The sequence below is a fragment of the Colobus angolensis genome, unplaced genomic scaffold (assembly GCF_000951035.1).
Source record: "Colobus angolensis palliatus isolate OR3802 unplaced genomic scaffold, Cang.pa_1.0 Scaffold370, whole genome shotgun sequence".
NCBI classification, from domain to species: Eukaryota; Metazoa; Chordata; class Mammalia; order Primates; family Cercopithecidae; genus Colobus; species Colobus angolensis.
Genome location: NW_012117044.1, coordinates 1132516 through 1155950, shown reverse-complemented (window position 1 = coordinate 1155950; position 23435 = coordinate 1132516). Strand labels below are relative to the sequence as shown.

The window sequence follows — 23435 nt, the reverse complement described above, 5'->3', positions numbered from 1 at the left end:
CCTCCTCTCTGTGTCCCCTCATTGGTCCTGAGCTCCATTCCCTCCTGGGTGGTCTTCAGGCCATGATTTGCATGTTGGCTCTCTTTGGGGCCCACGGTGCTTCATTTATTCCCAAAGGTACCTTCTCCTTCCTGTTCTGATTGAGACTAAAAGGCCTCCTGATACCATTGCTTTGCCAGGACAATATTACTTCCCAGGGAAGACTCTACTGGCACATTTTAGGCATTTCTGGAAGAACACCATATCATCATCATCACCATCATCATCAGATCTTCCCCAAGCCCCATTTGGGAGGGTCTCATGGGAGCCACATATGAACTTGGTTAGGGACCTCTCCTGAGCCTGGACTGATGGCTGGCCCAGCCTAGGCTTTTGTTTGCCGCAGGAAGAGAGCTTTGTGCAAACCCTTGTTTAACCTGGCCTTCCCTCTTTAGAAAGAGAATGTTCACCAGATGAATCATGCCTAACGTGCTCGCTGGAGCCAGAGGACTTTGGCTCCCAAGCTGTTTACTGCAGCTCAGACTTTGTCCTGTAAGCGTTCTTAGGAAATGACAATGGACAGAAAATTGTCATTGTTTTTGCTGGAAAAAAAAAAAAGGTTGAATAGTTTCCCTGGCTGAGGCTAGCGGGTGGCAACACTAGCCCCAGCATGCTCCTCAGTTGCCCACTCTCCCTAGCAGGGCCAGTGTGCCCTCGCCTGTCCACACTGCTCTGCGACCAGGTGCTCTGCTACGCCCTTGCTCGGGGGCTGACTGTGCACAAGGTGACGCGTGGTATGTGTCGATGTCCGACAGGCTCACATGGGCAGGGCTGTGCTGTGGCTGTGCTGGGAGCCCTCACCTGGTCTCTCCGCTGACTTCCTCCCACCCCTGCCTGCCTTGGGTGGGAGGACACCTGGCCTTCCTAGTCCTAGGCAGGGTGGACTTAGAGAGGCAGAGCGTGCTGCAGGCAGGGTCTGTGTTTGGGTTTTGGCAGCCTGGATGAAATCCCGGCTCTGCCACCTCTCAGCTATATATGAGTGGCCCGGTCCCTTGACCCATCCTGAGTTACAGTGCCCACTTTGCTCTGTTTCTGGACCTCAAATATGGCACTTTTAGTCTCTCTCCCCTTTGTGACATTAGAGGAAATCTCTAAGACATCATGGAGTTGCCATTGAGCTTGCCTTCCCGCCTGCACAAGCAGGTCCTGAGGCAGCTTCCTGCAGCTCCGCAGATCCTGCAGCATCTTCAGGGCTCAGAAGCCTCTGTGTCTGACTCTGGCTCAAATGTAATTGCAGCTCTAGAGGAAGCAACCCACACAACAGGGAAGCGAGGAGGCTGGGGGTTGTGTCCAGGCATGCCCACAGCAGGGGCTGGGAGAGCCACCATGGCAGCAGCGACAGAGCCAGGGAAAAATGCCATCCTATGATACGCAGTCCTGTCTTTAACCCAAATGATGTGTCTGCAGACACTGGTTACATTTGCTACTTTGACAGATGGACAATGTTTCAGTGTCTTAATTTGCATGTCGGGTAATCACTGCCATTAATCTTGTTCTTTTTTCCACATTCATTGGCCATTTTGACTTCTCCATACCCATCTTTCTTATTGAAAAACATGATAGGAAACTTTTACTTATTAGATAAATTATGAAGCCCTAATGCATGGCATGGTGACTATAGTTAATAATGCTGCACTATATCCTTGAAATTTGCTAATACAGTAGATTTCAAGTATTCTTACAAAAAATGTGATGGATATGGTGATTAGCTTGTTCTGGGTAATCTCACAATGCATGTTTATATCAAAACAAGACCTTGTACACCTTAAATACTCAATTTTTATTTTTTAGTTATACTTCAATGAAGCTCAGAAAACACACACACACACATATTCACACACACAAATAGTAGTGGCTAAAGCAGACAACTGAAGAATTCCCTTGGCGGCCTGTGCTGAGCCCTAGGGTTGTTCGTGTTCCCAGCCCTGCCTCCATCCTCAGATGGCATGGTCCTGAGCTGCTGCCCCTCTGCCCTCCTCCTCTGTCTCCATCCCTTTCCATTTGGCTCCTACTCCTACACACGAGTGGAAACTGTGCCCTCCAAACCCAGGGGACTGCAGAAGCCTTGCTCTGCATCTCCCCGCAAACCCACGGTGTAAGCAGTCTCTTTGCCCTTCTCTACAGGGGCTCCATTCCTCATCCATCCTTTTCTCCGTGTCTCCTGGTCACTCCTGCTGTCCACTATCCTTTCCTCTTGGGCTCTGTGTTCCCACAGCCCATCTGTGCATTCCACACGTGTCCCCTGAGTGAAGTTTGCAGTCCCTGCCGGCCGCACACCCACTTGCCCTGTGTCCTGAGCACAGGTCTTCAGGTAACAGTGACTGGTGGGTGTCTCCACATTGTGACATTCTATTGGAACCTGAGAGAGCTGCCCCTGACAATGGCTCAGCAGAGAATCCCTGGCCATCCAGCTCTGACAGGGGCATGGATTCTGCTTCTCCTTCCTGCCAGTCTCTTAGTTGTCTGTGCCTTCACCCTGTAGTGGCCCATTCAACCACTAAGTCCAGCTGCTCTCCTTTCCTGTGGAGTCACCCCCTAATCCCCTAATTCAGTTCCCGCGAGCTTAGTGGCTGTGATTTGATCATTCCCATCCATTCTTGGACTGCTCCAACCTTGTCCTACACCGCCTTATTTCTTACAAGATGGTAGTATTAACGCGGAGAATGAAATTCCTAGCTTTTTCTCCTTTCAAGCCACCACGATCTTCCCAAGCACAGCTCCAACCCTACTTCTCACATATTCAAAAGCGTTAGCATTTCCTCACTCACCCCAATTGTTTTCACATGCAACCCAATGTCCCTACAGTCTGTCGCCTACTGACTTTTCAGCATTTTCGGGATGATCTCTCCTTACAACCGTTGGAGTTCTCTTGTTGTCTCTCATTTCCGGGGTCTCAGCAACTTTTGTCATTGCTAAAGATTCCCTCCTTCTGACACATCGTCTTGGCCTCCAGGCCCCATTCTCTCCTGGTTCTGTGCACTGCACATGGCTATTGTCCATGGGGTGCAACTGTGACTCAGTTCTGGCTGTCACTCTTTCTCACGCGGAGCTCTCCTCTGGCCGCCTCATTCAGGAGCTTGGCTTCGTGAACTCCCGTGTGCAGCTGACAGAGACACTGAAATCTCCTTCTAGAGCTTTCTCCTCAGCTCCAGAAACACACAGCCAACTGCCTTCCTGAAGCTCCCATGTAGATGGCACCTGGATCTTGACATAATAAAAACAGAACCTGAATCTGGAGCTCCAGGTCACACCTTGTTCCCGTGGTCCTCCTGTTAGGATATTGCCGTGGAGACAGCAAACCCTCATCTACCCCAAATGCAGTCTGTCCCTGCTGATTCTGTCTGTCAGGTGGTCTCAGACACATCCACCTTTATCCACAGCCAGCATCTCAGTTGGAGCTGCAGCAGCCCTCTTGAGACTGCCTGGTGGAAATGGCCAGGATGCCTCTCTGTGCTGGTCCTGCAACTTGCAGGCCTCTCCCTGCACTGCTTCTGGCCAGCGTGGCCTTTTTCAAAGCTTCACTGTGCCGCTGTCCTGCCTAAAATCCTTCAATGGCTCTACATGCTTTACGTGCCTTTTTTTCTTTTTTTCCAGATCAATGACTAGATCTTTACCTGGTCCACAGTCCTCCCCATTCTGGCTGCAACCTCTCATGAGGCTGAGCTCACCATGAACCCCTGCTCTAGGCATCTGCATGGTGCTCTGTTTGCCCCTATGACTGTCTGCCCCCTCTTTGACCTGTTGGCATGTGCTTATCCTCCAGACCTCAGTCCAAAGGTGAGCTCCTCACAGAATCTTTGCCAGCGTCCCCAGGGCCAGGGGCAGGGGCAGGGGCAGGGGGCAGGGGCAGGTGCATGTTCTCTCCTTTGAGGCACCTCCCACAGTGTTCATTTGCATGACTTGTGTGATTATTTGGTGGACAAAAGTTTTTCCAGTGCTTGTGGGAGTCATGCCTCTTTCTCCTGAACCACTAGTTGGGAGAATACACTTCCCTTCTTCCAGCACAGCTTTGACATCACATAGGTACCATTTGGTGGTCTTCACAAGTCACTGGGTTTTGATAAACACCCTTCACCATAAGGAAAATGAGAGCTGGATGACTTAAGGATCACCCCAAATCAGGGGGAAAAACTGGATGCTTCTGGTCACAGGCCAGCAGGTCTTGGTGCCTTCAGACCTTAGAGTGTCCTAATTTGGCTACAGTTTTCTGTCTGCCGAAAGGCCCGAAAGGGAAGACGCCAGGCTGGAGCGAGAGTGACTCATCCCGGGCCCTCATTGTGCCTGATTCACCCAGAGGAAGCCTTGTGTGGACACGGCTACCCTCTGGAGAGATTTCAGGCCTTTGGGAACAGAGTAGGGTTCCTGCCTTTGTAACAAGCAAGTTCTCGGCTCCCTTCTGCCCTGTTTACCACCTTCCCTCTGTTTCTGTGGCTTCCTTATTTGCTAATTCCTGGGCCTGGTGGACCCTACCATGACTTATTTTTCTCAGTGCATTCTGTCCTGCATCCTTACCACAGCTATACCTGGCCCCAGACCCCCTCCTCCTAGCTGGTGGGTGGGTGGGTAGGGTTCCTCCCCTAACCCATCAGGGCCTCACCTCTGGAGGCAATTACTGCCTGGCCAGTGAAAATATACAAGGAGACTTGAAGAGGTGTCGTGTTACAACCTTCATATTTTGCAGCAATAAATCCAGCTCTTTCCTCTTGGGTGGACTCTCAACTCTATAAATTAAGAGTCTATTTCTAAGGAGGAAGATTTCATAGGCCCCGAGGTTCTGTATGATCTGCTCACATTTCAAGGGTTGACCTGAAAGCTGGAGGCTTTCAGAATCACAGGAAGTCATGCCCAGAGATCTGTGACTTTAGGATCCATGTTCCACTCACAGCCCTCCTACCTCTCGTGTACTTCACATCAGCTGGGACCTCAGGACCTCTCTGGTTTCCACCCTGTGCTCTGGCCTTGGCTGTCCGACCTCACCCATCCCTGGATTCTGCTTTTCTCTTCATCGAGTCTCCCATAATCTTTCCTGGAAACACACCACAGGCTTAGCAGGGCTTGCTGTGGGAGCAGCTTCCTTGGCTGCCTTGAAATCTGCATTTTTATCTCTTTCTGGTGAGTCTTATGTCCAGTAAGATTCAAAAACATTCTACATGCTAAGTTTTGGGGATCTGAGCTCCATTTCCCAAAGTCCTGGCTTTAGCTTGCTTTTTATTTCAAACTCTATCCTTGTGGGTGCTTCCCCATCACCTATCTGCAAAATAGTCCTAAATGCATCCAGGGAGTGGTCCACCCCTGCCCCTTTGCCATAAGCCCCCTCCCAGGCACCCCTGCTGGCCTGACTCGGAGAGTGCTGTCCTTCCGGCTACCCCTTGGTGGTTTGGTGTTGCTGGAGAGGAATTTTTTAGGTAGTTCATAAAAAGAGATGTTGTCTGGAGTGTGTCTAAAGTCCTAATGAGAAGACAGAGACAGCATATAGTTGACATGGAGTTGTGGGGGAGGCATCAGAGGTGGGCGTCCGGCAGAGGGAAGAGGCAGTGGTTTGAGGAGGTGGCTCAGAGCAGACAGGGCAGGCTGGCAAGTGTGCTTGGTGTGGAGCGTGGTCCTTGTCCCAGAATCAGGGCTGGGCACCCAGGCAAGGTGGCACCTTAGGGCCCTGTCTGGCCAGAGTCCACCTATCCACACCTGCCCCCGCCCAGCCTCCTCCATGGCCTCAGGCTTTCTAGAAGGAAGCAGAGTTAACATTTCAGGTGCTGGAGGGGCTGTGGCCAGACTGAGACAGATAGGCTTCGGGGGTGGATGCTCAGAGGCATCCCCTCCCTGTTCTGTTCATTGAGTAAGGGGACCTGCAGCTGAGGATACCCTTAGGTAGGCCAGGCAGAGACTCCAGTCCCTGACCAGTCATTCTTGTGCCTCTCCTTGGACATTACCCAGCTCAGAGCCCTGGGTCTGAGGGCAAGTTAACTGGGAGCTTGGTCTCCTGGGAGGAGGCCCCGTCGTGAACCTGTCTCCTCATGGACCACAGAGCCTGGGTGGTGGCCCTGGTGGGGAGCACCAATTCAAGGGGCCAGGAGGCAGCGTGTGTTGGGGCCTTCCCATTTGAGAACACAGACTCACACTATTTTGTTTGTTTCATGGATGGAGTGTCTGGAGACCCAGCATTTCAGAGCACAGGAAACAGACCTTTCCCTGAGTCAGGTGGAGCCCCGGACAGCGCTCCTGGGATGACAGGTGGAGAGCACAGAATCCCACCCCAGCCCGCAGTGGCTGAGGAGACTGGGTTTTGCACAGGCACAGCTCCAGAATGGATCTCTGGTGTGTGTGGGAGGAGGAGGTGAAGGAGTAGGGGGCTCACTTTGGCTCACCTCTGCAGGAGGCTCAGCTGGCTCCTGGCTGGTATTACTGTGAAACAGGCAAGGAGCACTGCCATCAATTGCTGTGCTTGCTCAACCACCTTCTACTCTCTGTAAGGACAAGGCCCTTGGTGATCACACTCGGATGGGCATCAGACTCACATGGGAGCTCTGAGAAATCCCCAGGCCCGAGTCCCATCCACTCCAAGGAACCTGGGGCTCTGTGGTCCTTATGATCCTCCCAGGTGACTTGGACACACATCAAAGTCTGAGAACCACTGGCTGGATGACACGGAGTGTGTGGGGACAGGATGGTTCCCTGTGTGGATAGAATTGCTATCAGGCTAGCTGGAGGAGCCATAGACTCCAGTCTCTGTGAGGCCTGACCCAGAATTTTCCACCCTGGCTGCCTGTTAAAATCAGCTGAGGAGTTCAAATAATAAAGATGCCTGACCCCTCCCCAGATATTCTGCTTTCACTGGTCTGTGGTGGGGCCAGGCCTCAGTACTGCTGCAGCTCTCTAGGTCTTTTTAATGCACCGTCCTGGATCTTGAAAACTCTCAACCCACATGCATACTCATTTTTATGTTGGTTTTAGACTGTCTTTGCTTACAGGGGATACTTGGAAAGGCTACTCCATACATTGCTAAGCCCACATTTTGAGACTGAGAACCAGAAATCTTGGGGATGGTGACCATGCTTCACCTATGTGCATTGGGGGAAGGGTCTGTCATGGTTGGAATAGGATATTTCTTACCTGTTGGATTTTACTTTCAGGTCAGTGCCATTGTGTACACACACACACACACACACACACACACACACACACGCACGCCAGAGGGGGAGGTCGATTTGCATAAAGGGATTAACTTCTAGGGAGCCTTGTCAAAAGGCTGAGAACATGCACCTGTCTCAGGGGGAGGGTGGTGGGTGGGGTGGCTTGACTCATTTTGTTTTTGTCTCCCTCTTACTTGAGGGGTGACCGCCTCCCCAGGTCTGGGCCTAAAGGACCTGGGGAAAATGCAGTTGGGAGCCACGGTCACAGAGAGCTGCTGTTGTTAGAAACAATCCTCAGGCCTCTGCAACCTGTTATTGTGCATGTTCATTCCCAAGGGCTCAGCCCCTGAGGAGTTGTAGGAGAACAAAGGCAGCAGTGCTTGCCATGTGAGGCAAACGTGCTTCTAAACCACAGAGGATGGGCGCTCCGCGGGGGCCGCCTAGAGCTGCCAACTGCCCGGCCCCACTGGAGACTCGGGGCTCTGCACACGCAGCTGGCCTGCTCTGATCTTCCCCTGGGGCCACGCCCTCGGCATTTCCACTCAAGTGGACTCCCTTCCTTTACTGGCCTCAGAGTTGAGAGGAGAGTGTAAGGCTGACCGGAGAGCAGGAGGACAACATCCCAAGGTCACCTAGTGCCAGGGAGGGCTGTGCCACAGGGCAGGGTGAACACGGAGTCCTACACTGGCTGAGCCCGCAGAGGGGTGCCCATGCGCAAAGTTCTTCTCACATGGCCTTATCTTTTCACACACAGGTCCTGTGGGGACATTGCGATTTCCATAAATGACAGCTCAGGAGGATGGGAGAGTAGAGTTCGACTTTGAGCTTAAAATAATTAAATAAACCAAATACACCAAATACACACAAAAAACGTGCACTTGCCCCAGACAGTCCCCATTTCTGAGATGCTGTTGGATGCTGCAGGCTGCCTGGCAGAATATGACATGGTGACAAGGGATGCTCTGGGGAAATCCAAGCGATTCCAGCTTTCCACCTGGACCCTGTCTCAGCATTCACTGCCCCCAGGACAGTGGCTGGAGTACAGGGGGCAGCGGCCAGGGCACCTGACTTCCCTGGGCTCTGCTGCCTCCACATTTGCAGCCTCAGAGCAGAGAACTGCCTGCCTTCCACCCCACCCTGCCAGGAGGGCTGCAGCTGAGATAGCTGCTGAGAGTCACCATGTGCTCCCTTCCCGGGCCACCAATGGGGAGAGCTTTTTTTTTCTTTTTTTTTTTTTAATGATACCATTTATTTTTTGTTAAAGCAAGAAACCATGTCATTATAACAATCTGCTACTGAGAATGGTTCTCACAAAGGTATCATCCAGTAAATATTTTCTCCTGAAACAAGAATATGTATTGAATAAATATAGAATGAAGTTTAATTTATGTTAGATTTTTGTAAAGTTTATATCTCTTCAAATCCACATGTGGCCATGATATTACTATAGAATCTCAAATCATTAAGAAAAATTACAAACTCCATTTATGTAAGCAGATTTGAATGTAGTTCAACTTGTTTTGTTAAAGTCATATTTGATATAGAAGGAAGGTTATTTTCAGGGTTCATCACCCACCTACTCTTTAAAGACAAATATTACTCAAATGTTCTCTACCAGGCAGACTTAAGAAGAACACAAATGCAGTCTTTAATTTCAATATTCAATATCAAATATCTTAGTTCGTGAATTTAAATCAATAATGGTTTAATTTAAGCATTCTCTTTTTGCCATCGTAGTATAAACGTGACCATTGTTGCTTCTGAACATTTCTTGGCCACAGAATGAATCGCTTTGTTTTTCGACTTCCAGCTCTCCCAAGCTGCTATATTCCAAATTAAAAGGGAAGGATTTTAAAAGAGGATTCTAAAGAAACTCTATGCTTTTTTTTTTTTTTTTTTTTTAATTTGAGTAATTGCTAATAAGGTTAGAAGGTCAATGGTTAGACCTGAGACCAAACTGGACTGAGGCTGATTTGAGCTCAATCTGGATATTTTAGGCTCACACACAGCATCCCCAGCCTGGTGAAGGGTGAACTGCCCTTTCCCACAAATGCATCCTAAGAGGTAGAGGCTATAATCAGTTCACTCAGCAAATGTCCAGCACCTCCTTGGTGCCAGGCACACTGTATTGGGTCCTGGGGCTCTGGCCTTGAAGGAGACTACTGGCTCCCTGGCATCTCGGTGCCTGGAGAACCACGCAGGAGGTGGAGAGTGCAAACATGGAGTGGGTGAGTCATGGTAGGGCAGGTGAGGGTGTAAAGGAAGCAAGCAGTGCGCAGAGGAGCAGATAAGGACATGTTTAGGCAGGGCCATCAAAAACACCTCATTGAGGAGGTAGGCCTGGAACCAGTTACAACTATAAATCCTGAGTATGAAATCCCAGAGCTGAAAGTAGCCTCAGAAGTCACAGGGTATAACTATGCAGTGGTCACAGATGCAGAGATGTGCAGGATCAGAGCAGAACCTCTTGTGGGTAGAGGCAGAGCCGTGGCCAGGACCCAGGAGACTGGGCTCCCAGTGCCATCCTGCCTTTTTCAGGGGGACTCGCCTATGGGTTCTACAGTATAAGGTAGACTCTGAGACCTAAGGACCTTTCCAGTTCCTAGATAGGAGAATTCAGAAACCAAGAGTGAGGAAGCATTTGCCATACGTGGCTGTTGAGGCAGAAAAGTTAAATTTACCAGATCACGAATCCTGTCGTAGACTGAGTTTTCTGAATTGACAAATTACATTGACTCAGAGTCAGATGGATATCAAACTATCTTGACTTTCTACTGCATTGACTCAACCAAGAAATTAGCTCACCTCCTGAGAAGTGAGAAGAGGACTGCCAGAGATTTATAGAAACCTTCCAAGGGTAAGCTTGGCACTCCTTGCCTCACTAGAAGGTTCTCCCTCTGAGGAGTGCATTCCTGGAGAGAAGCCCTTGCTTTTGGTTCTCAGCCTTAAGAGTAGGTGCTTTCCTCTGAGCCTGGAGTCTTATCTTCGCCAATAAGGCCACTCATGGAGGTTTGGAGGTTGTGTGGATGAGGCCGGGAGAGGAGGATCTGGCTGGAGCAGCTGGGGCAGAGAGAGCTCCCACCATCCAGGAGCCCTGGCCCCAGCAATGGTAGAGTGAAGGGTGAGGGGCAGTAAAAGGACTACAACCATGTTAGTTGAACTGCACCAAGGCTTCCTGCAGAACCAGGCTCCTCTTGCTAACCTTGGGCTCCTTTCCATGTATTCAAGGCTCTCCCTGGAGTCACATTGTCCAATTATGTGGCATTTGCAGGGCTGAGCTCAGATCTGGAGTCTGCAGAGTTCAGGGGGCCCTCACATGGGGTAGAGTCTAGACGTGGCATGGGGGACAGCTCACACACAAGGCACATTTGACCTGGAGAAGAGATCACCCAGAGGGGAGGAGGCTGGTCCAGTGCTGGGAGGACAGTCCTATGGAGCATCAGGAAATTCAGCAGATGAGTTTTACATCTGTTTTTTCCAACTACAGTTCAGTCCTGGAGCAGACACAGCCTTGTTTGCAGAGAGCCAACATTCTAATTGATGGTGCATGGTGGGAAACAGTGGACGGAGGGAAAGAGTGCCAATGTCAGAGAGCCACAGTGCAGTGAAGAAGAGAAGGCAAGAGGATGTTATGCAAAATCACAGGACTTGGCTTCCAGACCATTCTGCTTCCATGAGAACATTTTAGTTGAGAACCGGATGGCATGAAAGTAAGCCAAAAGACACCATGCAGGGACAGACTGGTCCCCAGGTGTGAATGAGGTTGGAGCATTTGGGACTGCAAAGAATGTGGAGTGTGGTGAATGAGATGGCCCTTTGTATCAGATTCATGCATGAGTGGCTGGGGTCATGTGTGTGCTTCAGTAGAGGGTACAAAGGGCACACTAAGAAATCTGGGTTTCTTTCTGAGGGCCTGAGAAGCCGCCAGAAAACACTGAGCAGAGAGTGGTGGATTTATTTATGTGTTTATGAAATCATGTTGGGTGCTGGGTGGTGAATGCTTATAGGGGCAGAGGGCAAGGGCGGAATTGTGGAGACCACAGCTAAGAGCCAATTGCAGAGCCAGGCTCATTGTGATTCAACCTGGGAGGCATTGGGGATGAAGGAGATGAGGCCGGTGAAGGATGTATTTCTACATATAATACAGATTAGGTAGATGGGTTTATATGTAATGTAGATTAGACTCAGAAATCAAACTGGAGCCAATGGAGGACACCTGACGGAAGGTGTACCTCAATTTCTTCCATTGCATGGAAAAGCAATACAGTGGAAAGAGGATGGGATCTGGTGCCTCTCAGACAGGATTCCACTTGCAAGCCGTGTGACATGGGGCAGCCCACCTGATCCTGGACCTCCACAAATCCCTCTGCGACGTGGAGAGAATCAGATTTCCCCACAGAGACTCCATGAAGGGTCCCAGAGCGCACTCTCCGGTTAGCCACTGATGCATTCACGAGGAAGAAGAAGAGTTAAATGCTCCTTTCGAGGAAGCGGTGGTGGCCAAGTGCTGTGGGCACTGTGAGATCAGAGCTGACAGCCCAGACCGTGAATCGCAGTCCTCACCAGGGCCATTGCGTGTTGCAGGGAGCTCTTCCCAAGTGTCCACTTTTACTAAATTACAAAAAATACATAACAGGAGAGTTCCTTTGTGTTTTAAAAATCAATGACCAATTTTTGTTTTGTTTTGTTTTTAAAATACAGTGTTTTCAGAGATAAGAGTATTGTATTGGAAAGCTGTTATGACACAGAAAATTATATGAGCTCGTAGTTGATTAAAATAGTCAAGTTGACCTACATGTCATCTCAGTGCACAGCAAGGAAGCATCTTCAACTTAGAAAATTGCTGGCATGAACACAAACAAATCTAGTTCTTTGAAACGAGAATTTTCAGATTTTGGATTTATGGTCAGAAATAGCTAAGTCCCAGGGCCGGGCATGGTGGCTCGTGCCTGTAATCCCAGCACTTTGGGATGCCAAGGCGGGTGGATCACCTGAGATCAGGAGTTCAAGACCAGCCTGGCCAACATGGTGAAACCCTGTCTGTACTAAAAATACAAACATTAGCTGGGCGTGGTGGTGAGCACCTGTAATCCCAGCTACTCGGGAGGCTGAGGCAGAAGAATTGACTGAACCTGGGAGGTGGAAGTTGCAGTGAGCCGAGATCACACCATTGTACTCCAGCCTGGGCAAGAAGAGCGAAACTCCTTCTCAACAAAAGAAAAAAAAAAGAAAAAAAGAAAGAAAAGAAAAAAGAAAGAAACTGCTGAGTCCTGAAATACTGATAAAATGACCAGCTCTGTTCACGTTCAAAACTTGACACTTTCAGTGTCAGGGTGACCAGGAATCATGGCTGTAAAGGAAGCCTGAGACTTCTCTGGTTCTGGCATGAAAGAATTTTCCAAAACTATGTAGACGCTGGGGCCTTACAAGTTTGATATTAGTGTAAATGAATGTATTCTCAACAAGAATATAGATGAGTTTGCACTGAATTCAGAATACTTAACTCCAGACTTATAAGAGATTAAATAATTCTTTAAAATGAATTCTCAGGCACTTTATTTATGCTACTCATGAGAGCTACACTGGCAAGGGAGGTCACAGTTTCTGACTTGCCTTTTTTCTAAACTTCTGACTTTGTACACATGCAGAACATATATTTAACTATTGGGATCCCAATTTTCTATATTGGGAGATTTTTCTTTATATTTTTTTACCTTTCAATAAAGTAGATCTTTAGAATTCAGAATTCTTGAGATTCTAGTACTGTCAAATTTGCGTTCTTGGGAATGCTGAGGTTTAACATTGACTCCTTCAAATGAATGCTGGGTGAACTTGTCTAAACTCCTGTTCCTCTCATTCAGTTTCTCCCTCTGTGAAGCAGAGGCAATGGTTCTCCCTCCTTTTAAAATTCTTAAGGGCTGGGAAAGGTTTTCAGAGTAGTCAAATAATTTAACACCTTTAGGTAAAATGTGCTCTCAAATTGTATTTCTAGCCATGGAAATGAAGATTAGTCTCTTCATTTTTTTTCTTAGTCGGAATGGCCACTGGGAGATTCTGCTAAAATAAAAGATTTTTTAAAAAAATAGTGCTGTTCAGGAGTGTTCTGATTCGATTACCTTTCTTCTAACTCAAGGGTGAGTTTCAGAGACTCTGGTTCACACAAGACGGGGCAACTTCCATCGTGTCCTGCTCAGAGGAGGCACCTCACACTCGTCTCGTCTTGTGAATAACTGCACAACTGGTCATGAGGAATGCTAGGGGGTGGCCTGTCATGGGAGCCCACCTTGCACATATTCAATGCCAATATCCATCTGGAGCTTTGACAGGGCTGTGTTTACGTCTGCCTTTCACAGAAATTGGTATTCCTCTCATCTTTTATTTCAACAGTTACAGTTAAACTACACCTTGATGAACTACCCGTGTGTATTCTCCCCAGTTTCCGGCCCACCTCCCTCCGCAACCCTCCCACAAACTGAAATGGAAGCCGGGCTGTGAAACATGAAACAGGCTGTTATAAAACTGTATTTTATAGTTGCAGCATGTAACAGTTGAAGACATGTTTACGTAGCTGAGGAGACAGAAACACCAGTCTTCCCACTCCAGAGTTTACCTAACTTCCTTCGGGACTAAGGGTAGAGCTGTAGATCATAATGTATCCCTTGGGGGGATAAAGAGGAAGAGAAAGAGTTAAATGCTGCTTTTGATGAAGTCTGCATGCTAAGAAATGAATGGTAAAAATGCTTCCGGGTTTTTTTTTTTTTTTTTTTTGAGATGGAGTCTTGCTCTGTTGCCAGGCTGAAGTGCAGTGGCATGATCTCGTCTCACTGCAACCTGCGCCTGCCAGGTTCAAGCGATTCTCCTGCCTCAGCCTCCCAAGTAGCTGGGATTACAGGCACAGGCCACCACGCCTGGCTCCTGGCTAATTTTTGTATTTTTTACAAAAATACAAAAGACAGTGTTTTACCATGTTTGTCAGGATGTTCTTGATTTCCTAACCTTGTGAATCTGCCCGCCTTGGCCTCCCAAAGTGCTGGGATTACAGGCGTGAGCCACTGCACCTGGCCTTGCTTCTGGTTGTTAAATGCCGTGAGCAAACATTTCCAAGTCATTGCCACGCTGTGGTTCTTCCATTTTAGGGACTCAGCAGCAAGAAGGCCTCTGTGACTGAGGCCTCGATGGAGGGAGTGTGAGACGTCCTCGGTGACTTCACCCTCCTCTCTTCTTGACTCCTTTGCTTCAGGCTGCCTCCTGCTATCACCCCTTTGGTTCCAGCCCGGCTGGCTGCTGAAGTGCTCTGGCTTGGAGATTTGTGGCTGGGTGGGTGAAAGTCTTCTGCTTCGTGTCTGCCTGTTTTCTGGTTTCCCCTTCCTGCCTCTCCCTTTCTCCCCTTCCTCCATTCCCTTCCTCTCCTTCACCATTTCTCTTTCTCCTTCACCAGTCGGTGAGCGCCAGTCATGTGCTAGGCCCCACTTAGATCCAGAGGGTCTTAAGAGAACCCCCCTCCTTCCAGGAGAACCTCGCATCACCACATTCCTTAGAGTGAGGCTGACTCAGCTTGGACTATGCAGAAGTTAGGACACACGGAGAAATCTGGCTGTGGTGGTTTCACCCATCTGCATTTTGGTAGGCCCCACCTTTCAGGTATAGGGCTGGATGGTGAAGGGGCCCAGTGAAGCCCAGGGCCACGTGTTCCTTAAAGTTGTAAATGCACACCTGCAACATTTAGTGACATTTCTGATAACTCACTGTGTAAGGCTGTTTTGTGCTTGAGGCAGAATTTCTCCTCTGGTTTCCTGCATAAGAATATCATCCATTGCCCGGTGCAGGAGCAGGAATGGAGAGACAAGAGGCCAGGGTGGGTCTGAGGCTGTTCTCCAGTCACTTCAGGCTTGGCTCACAGCCCGACTTCCTGCCCCGCAGCCTCCTGCCCCTGTCGCCAGAACGGCTGAGCCTGCTGATGACAAAGCCACAGCTCACAGGCTGACAATTTTGTCTGGATTTCTATCAAGGCCGGGGGTGCAGTCAATAGCACATGCAGGAAATTTTAAAAGATCAAGAGCAGCTAACAACAAAATCCACTCTGGGATGTTTTTAACCAAACAATCAAGGATGCAGTGCTTTCCGGGGGTGAGGACCAAAACGGAGCAGGACTGGCAGCCAGCATCACCTCTTCCATCTTCCGTCTGTCCTGAACCACCCTAAAAATAGCGCCTGGACCTCACACCATCCGTGCTTTTGTTATTTACCCTCTTTGGTCTTTTGAAAAACATCTTTCTTGGGGCTGAGAGTCTCCCATCATTTGTGCTTATAGAGTCCTTTCTTCTGAGGTGGTGAACGTGCCTATCCTCATTTCTGGGAAGTCAGTGACAGGACTTCTGTGAAGGGAAAGTGGCTTCAGCTGGGTTACAGAGGCAGGTGGTGGAAGAGTGAGGTGAGAGTGCCAGTGCTTCTGGGGACAGAGCATGTGCTGGCTCAGTGGCTCTCTGACTCTTCCTAAGAAAGAACAGTGCCCTCTTTGCCCTTCTCTACGCAAAGCCCTCACCAGGCTTCCCTCTGAACCACACCTTTCTTATGAGGCCCTCTGGGAAGCTGAACCAGACCCACAGTGCCTCTAGCCCCTCCTTCAAGTACACTCCCAGGTGCCTGCCTCTGGCACATCTCAGGAGGGCAGGGGCCAAGCCTCTGCTCCATTTTGAATGCCTGCAGTCCTAGGACAGCTGACCTGCAGCCCCGGCAGACATCAGTCTGCGGCTTTCGAGGCCGGCTTTCCCTTTCTCGGCTTCCCCGTGGGCTCTGGCCAGTCTTGTCATTTTGCCATGCTTCAGTTAATTCATCTGAATTGCGGTGAGATAGTGCACAGAGAATTGTGAGTGGTGACAAAGGGACCCACAGAAGTCGTCTCCCAAAACTGGAAGTTCCATGGATGTGGGATAACCATGCTGTGTCCATCTTCCTCATAGGAGCAACCGAGTGAAAAGCCATGGCTGAGTGAGATCACCACTAAGTGGGATTTGTCCACCACTGGTACTGGCTTCAGAACACTGATCACAACCAGGGGAGGGTGGCCAGTCTGGGAGGCCACACACTGCAGCTTTCCTTCAGGAAAAGCCCATGGCTCCATGGGTATAAATCAAATGTGAGTTGGCTGGATCACCTGAAGCAGAGGATCCAGTCTCACTCCTGCCCCACAGCCAGCTGGACACCTGCAGAGCCCCAGGCACCCCTAGCAGATGGCGAGCGTGTCCAGCTGCGCAGGCTGCAGCCTGGTGACTCGGGTGTCTGTGATCTGGTCTCATGTTCTGAGCTGATCCCCACGCTCAAACCTCCGCCCCATGGCTGTGCATTCTGCTCACTGAGGTCTCTTCCCCAATGGTTGCAAGGAAAACACGAAAGGCAAGGATGGTGAGCATGATGAACATTTCCTGTGGGAGACAGAGTTGCAGGCATTCTCAGAAAAGGAGGGCGCTTTGGAAAGGGCTGGAGATGAAAGTGCAGCACAGTGGGAAGGAAAGCCAGTCTCCACGGAGACACGGGAGGGAAGTCAGCATGGAGAGGAGAAGCGAACAGGCCAGCTCCCAACACCACAGGCTGCCAAGAGCCCAGACACAGAGCAGAATAAGGAAACACTTGTGTGGGTGTCGGTGTTTGTCCTCATTTGCTTCATGCTGCTGCTCCCCAGCTTAATGGCTTCATAAATCTTGAACAATTTATGAACCTCCCCGAGCCCCAGTTTTGTCATCCGTAAGATGGCTGTTAAATTACATACCTCTCCAGCAATAAGCAGATTTAATGAGAAAAAACATATAAAGAATAACAACAAATATCATAAAACACCTTGGAGTATTTTTAAGGAAAAATCAGTGTGATTGCAATCAAGAAAATTACAAAACTTTATTGGCATATAAAATGTACACAAAAAATAACATACACATTTGAACAATATCATATTCCTGAATAAGAAAATGACTGTTGTGAAAATATCAATTGTTCCTAGATTAATGCACACACTTAGTGTAGGTCATTTCAATATCCTCCTGGCTATTTTAGAAAAAGAACAAATTCTGAAGTAACTGTGAAAATAATAACATGAGTATTCAACATACATCTTTGAATAAAAAGATTGGTTTTTATAATTATTAATGTTATCAGGATACGATGCTCAAAACAATTTGGTCATTGTTCATGAATAGACAAATCAACGAAACAGAATAAATAATTCAAAGACCTTGGCTCATGAATGAATAAGCTATATAGTTCATAAAGCAACACAAATACTCATAAATAAAAGTATTTTCCACAAATCACACGATAATAACATGCTTGCAGTTGGGGAGAAAGAGTGATTTAGTCCTAAACAAAAAGCAAATTTCAGATTAATTTAAAAGTTAAAATACAGAGCAACCAAAGGCAGACAAAAGAAAAAAATTTCATCAAGTGTTTTGAGGATGGGTCTGCCCTTCATTCTGTGGCTCAGAAACTCAGTTTTTTTTAACCATCTCAGGGTTGAGTGAACCCCTGTACACTGATTTGAGCTGTCCAGATTCATAATACCAAAGCATAAAATATAGTGCCTAATTAACTGACAGGGAGACATGGATCTGCCTGGGGGTCTTCTTCCCACGCCCACAGGGTACTATGGTGAGTGTGGCATCAGAGCGGGGAAAGGCTGCACCTGGGGCCATGTGGGACCTGCAGGCTGCTGCACCCATCTGTCAAGCCTGAATTGCTGCACACACTCAGATCCAGCCAATGGCACTGCATTCCTTTATTTTCCCAGATGTCACAAAACCTGCTTGAGCACACTGCCCCAGTGTTGGTGGGCAGGCAGACGTCTTCACTGCAAGGTCAGCTCGCCTTTAGGATCATGTGTGAAGTCCAGAGAGTGGTGAGCCTCCCTCTCTCCAGAAGGAGGGCTCTGGTCCTTCAGTTCACAGGTGTTATAGCCGCAGGGCAGTGCTGGGCCCCAGCAGGCAAGGGGAGGCTTTGGGGTGACCCTTCCCCTGATGTGGTGGTCAGAGTCCCCCCACTGGCTTCTGGGGTGCAGAGCCATGCTTATCTCTGCAGCTCCCTTCTCAGCCGTACCTCCGGAGGCCCTGTCCCACTGGAGCACATGTGTCCAGGCAGGCTTGGCACCCAGCCTCCTGGGGCAGTAACCATCACCCCTCTCTCAGACGCAACTTGTCCTCTTCCAACTGTTTTGTGCAAAATAGGGTGCATCCATCTGGTCCCTCTGGAAGAGAGAGGCCTGCCCATTGCCAAGTCATCCATAGGAGAGGACTGTGTAATTTGTTTTCTGAAATAAGACAGTTTTGAGAGTGAGATGGGGAAGGAGTTGTTACTGATGACACTGAGAAAACAGGAGTAAACCAGGGCTACCCAGCATCCCCCCAACACTCTAACTGGTGTGACCACTTTTTCTGGGCTCCTCGGGCCAGCCCACCCTCTTCTGATGGTCACATTCTTCAGCTACTTTGGTGCCTTCAACACTTTTCACTTTTGGCTGCCTCTACCCCTTCAGGGTAATGTCTCAAATTGCTCTACTCCCTGATTATGGGTCGGCTTTTACAGCAGAACTCTCAAAGGAAATCTTATTTCCAAGTTCCTGAGGGCATCTTGGGATGGTTGTCCACTCACTTCCTCTCCCCTGCCCCTTACTCCCCTACCCTTTCGGGAAATTTATCTTAACAAAACAATCTGAAATTGTACTATTATTTAAAATAATGCAGAAATAAAGCCCCAAGAGCAATGCAAATGTTCAACAGTAAGGAACTGTCCAAGTCAAGCTGACACTGTGGCGATGGTTGGTTCATGTTTAGGAAGGTGATGATTTTGGAGAATTTGGCAACATGGAAATTGTATATGCTGTAATGGTTAATGAAAAATTAGAAAGGAGGCTATAGAGTTGAGTTGTAACACTTTGACCATAATTATATAAAAATAATAATAAACACATTAAGATGTTGGTGTGAAAACAATTGCCAGCATGGTAACAATAACTTTGCTTCAATTATGGGATTAGGGCTGATTTTTTTTCTCTCTCTTTTACTATTCTCCAATTTTTCTGGAATGTGGTTCACATAATGGAAACAATGCTCTCTCCCTCCCCTTCTGCAGGAATTAAATGAGGTAATGATTATAAAGTGCTTTTTCCTTTGTTTCTCCCCTCTCCATAACCCCATTGTGTCCTGACGACCTTGTCCTGAAAAAGAGGGAGAATGAGGCTTGGTTGGATTCTCTTGTTCCCAGGGCAAGGCTTTCTCTAGTTTTCTTCCTCGTCCTCAAACTGTGTCAACCTTGGGCCACAAATGAAATGCCTTCGACAACCCCAGTGGACTTATCTCGGGGATCTCTTGCACCTGCAAAATGAAGGCCTCTGTATCCTTTCCACAAAAACTTCAACCCTGTCAAAAACAGCTTTGTTACGTGAAGTTTTATTGGGAAAGGAAGTGTCCCAAGAATTTCCTATAGCTGAGCCTGTTACAAAAGTTCACTCTGCCTCTCTGACACTCGCTCAGGTTTCTAGCCGCCTTGGTGGTCCCCGCTCTCTCTCTCTCTGCATGTTGAGCTGATTCTCTGCTCAGGTCTGAAGTGATTCTGGATTTTGCCTCATCTTGACCTCTGTTTTCCACTTTTTCAATTTTATGTTCTTTTTTCTAGACCACTTGTGAAGAGGAAAGTTATTCTTCTTAAAGGTGAAACATCTTTCCACCCTGACTAATGAAGGCATCCCAGTATGACCTCTCCCAGGAGAGTCCTGGAGAAATGAATGGCCCCCAACAGTGCGGGGCATGGATCTGAGCTGAGGAGGGGCCAGCATTCTGTTCCCGAGGGAATCCCGAACACGGCTCTCATATTTTCTTCCACGAGCCAACTCAACCCAGAACATTGCCCTTAAAAACATTTCCTGTGTCTTAGGTAAACCCTGCATTCAGTATTCCAGAGACTTGGAAATACATCACCGATATTTATTTCAGCATCATTTGTAATATTGGACTGTTGGACATGTTCTGATGTCCATTAAGAGGGATCTGGTTTAATAAAGTATGGTCCATCTAACAAGGCCCAGAGCAGTGTGTGCAGTAAGGTCTCATTTGTATTAAAATATCTTTATATAACTAGATGTGCATAGAATATTTCTGCAAAGATAGAGAAGAAAACAGTAACGTTCTCCTCTGGGGAAGACAACCAGAGGGACTGAGAGGCAGAGGGGAGAAGACCAATTATTTTATTTTATTTTGTATTTCTTTGGTTCCTTTGAATTTTGTATCAATTTATATATATATATGTATATTTACTAGAAAAAAATGGAAACATATAACTAGTGGGCATGCTAAGAGACCTTTCCATTTGGGTGAATTACCTCTTAGGATGACAATTTTCTCATTTTCATCTATCTGCATTAAAAAGGGAAATAATTTCCATGCCTGTATCTTTGGCAAGCCCTCTCACCCTACTTTATAAAATTGCTTCAGGCTGCTGCAAACATATTCAAGGTTTGCTTTCTTTATTTTTCAGCTCCTCACTCTCTTGGGAGCCACTTCAGAAATTTTCTGGCCAAGAATTCACCCCACCCCTCCTGGTCCCACCTGCAAGGGGTGGCAAGAAATCTAAAACATAAATACTGGAAAACTGATTTTTGATAAGAATGTAAGACATCATATTTATATAAACTTTAGCTCTTGCAAGAGGTGTGTCGAGTATGCTGGGTGTTGAGCGATAAGGAGGGTGCAGCTTTCAGCAGCTGAGTTAAGGTGATCTAAAATCGCTCACACGCAGATGGAGGAATTAATAAGCAGAGGGTGTAAGTTATGAGTTGCTCCTCCACAATCAGATGCAAGAAGCATCACATTTCTTTATTTTTCCAAATCAAATTACACCTGGCTCAGAGCATCTGCTCCCTAGGGTTAAGAAGAAACACGATGCTGGCTGTTCTCATCTAATTGAAGTCCTTCCTCTTCAATTAGATCATGCAGGGATCCTGGAGCCCGAGAGCCCTGGAAACGGGCAGGAGCTGCTCCTCAGCCTGTGATCAGCATCACAGCTACTGCTGTGTCTTCTTGGCTTCATGATTCCATCATCTTTAGGGCTCTGTGGCTCAGGGGCCACAGAAATGCCACTCATACCACATTGTTCTTGGCCAGAAGGAGGGATTCCCCCTTGGCTCAGAAGCAGCAGAGGGTAATTTCCAGCTTCCATGCAGCTGTGAAGGACTGGCTCCCCACTCTTCAAAGCCCTAACTACCCCCGACCTTGGTTTGGATGGGGACAGGTTCCCAGGGCTCACCTGCTCTTTCCCGCCTGCCCCGGGCATCTTCCCAGTCTTGAAAACACCATTCTCCCTCTTCTGCTTGTTCACAAACACAGAGACTTCTCTGGATGGCTTAGCTTTCTAGAGCAAAAGTTTGCATGTTCAGGGCCGTGGTCCAACTCCTGAGATTTGGGAATTGGGTGTTCAGGGTCTCAGGAAAACAGTGCTCGCTTCTCTGAGCAGCACGTTGAAGCTTTCCCTGGTGAGCCGAGGGCAGCAGCACTGACTGCATAAATGGCCATGCTGTGTTCTCCCTGACCCGCCTCCGTACACGCACCTCTCTAAACATAAAAACAGTGACTTCAGTTCTCTTCTCTCACCAGAAGCTCTCACCAGGAGAGGGAAAAATGGGCAGTCTCCAGCCTACATCGTTTCCTTCATCTCCCTCTGCTGGGTCTCCAAGCTCAGCCATCCTGAACCTTGTAGGGACTGGAGCTCCTGAGCTTCCACAATTGCAGGCCAGCCTGCAAACAGCAGGTTTGATGCCTCGCCCTTGGGGCAGCAGCTGCCCTTAACTGGGCTGATTCTTTCTGCCCCAGAGAACGTAGATGCAGGAGGACACTTTGGAAGCTTTCATTTAGCACTTTGCAATATATGACTCCATCCGAGGTTCGCAGAGTCTGTAGAAAAGTGATTCTCAAACGTTGATTGTGTTAAAAGATCCTCTACCTGGGCTCCTTCAAAAACATATTGCCTGAGAGACTGAGACCATTGGCTGCCTGAAAGAAATTGACTGGACTCACAGTGAATTCTAACATAGCTGGTCCCTTGAGTTGTCATTGAGAAATAATCCTTCCAAAATGACAAGTCCACCTGAGATTTACCGTGTCACCTGAAATCCACACTCACTTTTCCAGTGGTGTATTGATTACCAAACAGGAGAAAGCAGGGACTTGCTGTGCACTAATTAGCTCCAATACCCTAGGCTGTCACCAGGTGGTGGGGTGCCTGTTTGCTGCTGTCTACCTTGCTACCTGTGGCATCACCAGCAACTCCTTGGGAGGTTCTGAGTCCCCAGTTCCTTGCAGAGAGGATGGGCGGAGACATTAAATGCTTGGTTGATGGCTGGGAGTATGGCCTGAGGGCAGGTGGATGCATAGATAAAGGAATAACTGTAAGTTTAACTGAATATTGGAAAAACAAAAGGACAATAGAATTCTGAAGTATTCTGAAGAAAACTTTAAAGATCGTTGGCCTACGTAGTTGTGATTTGCTTACAAATTTTAAATTTTTTTAGATGACAAAGAGTGATACATATTCGAAGTATCAATTTATGTGATAGAGATATATACATAAAAAATCATGTCCACCTGTCCATACTACTCAAAGCAATACACAGATTCAATGCAATCCTATAAAAATTGTAGCGACATTTTTCATAGAAATAAAAAAATTCTTAAATTTTTATGCAATGACAAAAGACCTTGAATAACCAAAACTATCTTGAGAAAGAAAAACAAAGTTGGAGGCATTACACTTCTGGGTTGCAAATTATATTACAAAGCAGTAATAATCAAACAGTTTGGTATAAAAACACTCATACTGTATATACCAATGGAACAGAACAAAGAGTCCAGAAATAAGCCCAAGTATACAGGGTCAACTAATCTTTGACAAGGCCACCCAGAAGACAAGATGGGGAAAAGATAACATCTTCAATAAATGGTGTTGGGAAAATTGGATGTCCACATGTGAAAGAATGAAACTGGATCTTTATCTTACACCCTTCACAAAAATCAACTTAAAATTGATTAAAGACCTAAATGTAAGGTGTCAAACCATAAAATTCCTGGAAGAAAACACAGAGGAAAACTCCTTGATATTGTCTTTGGCAATGACCTTTTTTTTTTTTTTTTAAATGTGACTCCAAAAAGCACAGGCGACAAAAGCATAAACAAACAAGTAAAGACTACATCAAACTAAAAGTCTTCTGCACAGCAAAGGAAACAATTAACAAACTGA

General features: G+C 47.6%; 1 long non-coding RNA gene across 1 annotated transcript in view; it reads left to right on the top strand.

The window, feature by feature from the left end:
- Positions 1-23435, top strand: part of LOC105520176 — a 36068-nt gene that overhangs the window by 4153 nt on the left and 8480 nt on the right. The window contains exons 3-4 of the long non-coding RNA XR_001003079.1: positions 3634-3816; positions 10654-10876. This is a non-coding gene — a long non-coding RNA (uncharacterized LOC105520176). The remainder of the gene's footprint in view (positions 1-3633; positions 3817-10653; positions 10877-23435) is intronic.